The following is a 3,954-nucleotide window of genomic DNA, read 5'->3' as shown; positions in this document are numbered from 1 at the left end:
AGAAAAGTGTGAAAGTTTTTGGACATGTTGGAAATACCCTTACTGATTTTCCCTGATGATGAGCCTGATTGTGAAATAAATAACTGTTATAGAGACTGGAGCTGAAAGCTTTGCTGGTGGTACTTAGGGTTGACTAGTTACAGAGGAATAAACTCTTTAAGAGAGCTTCCTAGTGCAGGAGAAATAAGAGTGGCAGGTTTGATCCCTAGGTTGGGAAGATCATCTGGAGAAGGAAATGGCAACCGACTCCAGTTTTCTTGCCTGGGAAATCCCACGGAGGGACCCAGTCCATGGGGTCACAAACACTTGGACACGACTTAGAGACTAAACACAAATGTTCATAGCAGCACTATTCACAACAGCCAAAACATGGAAAGAACCTAAACATTCATTCATAGACAGAAGAATGAATAAAGAAGCTGTGATTCATATATACAAAGAAATATTACTTGGCCATGAAAAGAATTAAATAATGCCATTTGCAGCAACATGGGTGTAACTTCAGTTTAGTTCAGTTCAGTTCAGCCTCTCAGTCGTGTCTGACTCTTCGTGACCCCATGAACCACAGCACGCCAGGCCTCCCTGTCCATCACCAACTCCCGGAGTTCACTCAAACTCATGTCCATCGAGCTGGTGATGCCATCCAGCCATCTCATCCTCTGTCATCCCCTTCTCCTCCTGCCCCCAATCCCTCCCAGCATCAGGGTCTTTTCCAATGAGTCAACTCTTCGAATGAGGTGGCCAAAGTACTGGAGTTTCAGCTTCACCCTCAGTCCCTCCAAAGAAATCCCCGGACTGATCTGCTTTAGGATGGACTGGTTGGATCTCCTTGCAGTCCAAGGGACCCTCAAGAGTCTTCTCCAATACCGCAGTTCAAAAACATCAATTCTTTGGCGCTCAGCTTTCTTCACAGTCCAACTCTCACATCCATACATGACCACAGGAAAAACCATAGCCTTGACTAGACGGACCTTTGTTGGCAAAGTAATGTCTCTGCTTTTGAATATGCTATCTAAGTTGGTCATAACTTTCCTTCCAAGGAGTAAGCGTCTTTTAATTTCATGTCTGCAGTCACCATCTGCAGTGATTTTGGAGCCCCCAAAAACTAAAGTCTGACACTGTTTCCACTGTTTCCCCATCTATTTGCCATGAAGCAATGGGACCAGATGCCATGATCTTCATTTTCTGAATGTTGAGCTTTAAGCCAACTTTTTCACTCTCCTCTTTCACTTTCATTAAGAGGCTTTTTAGTTCCTCTTCACTTTTTGCCATAAGGGGGTGTCATCTGCATATCTGAGGTTACTGATATTTCTCCAGGCAATCCTGATTCCAGCTTGCGCTTCTTCCAGCCCAGCGTTTCTCATGATGTACTCTGCATATAAGTTAAATAAGCAGGTGACAATATACAACCTTGACGTACTCCTTTTCCTATTTGGAACCAGTCTGTTACTCCATGTCCAGTTCTAACTGTTGCTTCCTGACCTGCATACAGGTTTCTTAAGAGGCAGGTCATGTGGTCTGATATTCCCATCTCTTGCAGAATCTTCCACAGTTTATTGTGATCCACACAATCAAAGGCTTTGGCATAGTCAGGAAAGCAAAAATAGATGTTTTTCTGGAACTTTCTTGCTTTTTCAATGATCCAGCGGATGTTGGCAATTTGATCTCTGGTTCCTCTGCCTCTTCTAAAACCAGCTTGAACATCTGGAAGTTCGCGGTTCACAGACTTGTGGTTACCAAGGGGAAACAGAGGAGGGAGAAGGATGGGCTGGGAGTTTGGCATTGGTGTAAACTATTACATTTAGAATGAATAAAAAACAATGTTCTACTGTAATGCACAGGGAACTATATCCAATCTCCTGGGATAAACCATAATAGAAAAGAATATTTTAAAAAAAGAATGTATGTATGTGTATAACTGAGTCACTTTGCTATACAGCAGAGATAGGGACAACATTGTAAATCAACAATACTTCAATTAAAAAAAAAAGTCCTGGAATTCAGGACAGACCTCGTCTAGCCAATCCAATGCTGATACCACATAAGAACCAGGAAGGGTCTCTATTTTTTCCTGGGTTCAACGTGACTTCAATCCTCTTTCCATAGAGAGATTGTACCAACTGTCAGCGACACAGGAAAAGAAAATATGTCTAGTTCAGTGGTTCTCACATTTGGCTACACATTGGTGTCAGTAGTGTTAGTTGCTCAGTTGTGTCTCTTTGTAACCCCATGAAGGCAAGCTCCACTGTCCATAGAATTCTCCAGGCAAGAATACCGGAGTGGGTACTCATTTCCTTCTCCAGGGGATCTTCCCAACCTTGGGTTTGAATCTGGATCTCCTGCATTGGAGGAAGATTCTTTACCATCTGAGCCAATCGGGAGGGAAACCCCAGTGTCACCAAGAGCTTTAAAAACACACAGATCCCTGGGATCTACTCCCCCAAGTTCTGATTTAATTGGTCTCCAGACATCAGGATTTCTTAAAGCTACTCAAGTGATTCCACGAACACAGTCAAGAGTTTTTCAAAATTTTATGAATCATCCAGGGATCTTTTTTTTTTTTTTTTACCCTCTGAAATGATTTATTTACTTAATTAATGGATTGCAACCTGCAGTTTGAAAACATTGCTTTAAGATTAATTCATTATAGCATCTGCCTGCAATATTTTTTCTTTTATTTTACTTTTTAATTGAAGGATAATTGCTTTACAGAATTTTGTTGTTTTCTGTCAAACCTCAGCATGATTCAGCCATAGGTATACATATATCCCCTCCATTTTGAACCTCCCTCCCATCTCCCTTGCCATCCCAACCCTCTAGATTGATACAGAGCCCCTGGTTGAGTTTCCTGAACCATACAGCAAGCTCTTGTTGGCTATTTTACATATGGTAATGTAAGTTTCCATGTTACTCTTTCCATACATCTCACTCTCTCCTCCCCCTTCCCATGTCCGTAAGTCTATTCTCTATGTCTGTTTCTCCATTGCTGCCCTGTAAATAAATTCTTCAGTACCATTTTTTCTAGATTCTGTATATATGCATTAGAATATGATATTTATCTTTCTCTTTCTAACTTACTTCACTCTGTATAATAGGTTCTAGGTTCATCCAACTTATTAGAACAGACTCAAATGTGTTCTTTTCATGACTGAGTAATATTCCATTCTGTATATGTACCACAGTTTCTTCATCCATTCATCTGTAGATGAACATCTAGGTTGCTTCCATATTCTAGCTGTTGTAAATAGTGCTGCAATAAACAATTGGATACATGTGTCTTTTTCAATTTTGATTTCCTTAGGGTGTATGCCTAAGTCATACTGTGGTTTTATTCCTAGTTTTTTAAGGAATCTGCATACTGTCTTCCACCAACAGGGCAAGAGCATTCCCTTTTCTCCACACCCTCTCCAACATTTATTGTTTGTAGACTTTTTGATGATGGCAATTCTGACAGGATGTGAGGTGATATATCATTGTAGTTTTGATTTGGCTATGGTTTTTCCAGTAGTCATGTATGGATGTGAGAGTTGGACTGTGAAGAAGGCTGAGCGCCGAAGAAGCGATGCTTTTGAACTGTGGTGTTGGAGAAGACTCTTGAGAGTCCCTTGGACTGCAAGGAGATCCAACCAGTCCATTCTGAAGGAGATCAGCCCTGGGATTTCTTTGGAAGGAATGATGCTAAAGCTGAAACTTCAGTACTTTGGCCACCTCATGCGAAGAGTTGACTCACTGGAAAAGACTTTGATGCTGGGAGGGATTGGGGGCAAGAGGAGAAGGGGGCGACAGAGGATGAGATGGCTGGATGGCATCACTGACTCGATGATCATGAGTCTGAGTGAACTCCGGGAGCTGGTGATGGACAGGGAGGCCTAGAGTGCTGTGATTCATGGGGTCACAAAGAGTCAGACATAACTGAGCGACTGAACTGAACTGAACTGAACTGAACTGAATAAT

The sequence above is a fragment of the Oryx dammah genome, unplaced genomic scaffold (genome assembly GCF_014754425.2).
Source record: "Oryx dammah isolate SB20612 unplaced genomic scaffold, SCBI_Odam_1.1 HiC_scaffold_29, whole genome shotgun sequence".
In the NCBI taxonomy this organism is placed as follows: Eukaryota; Metazoa; Chordata; class Mammalia; order Artiodactyla; family Bovidae; genus Oryx; species Oryx dammah.
This window is presented reverse-complemented; position numbering follows the sequence as displayed.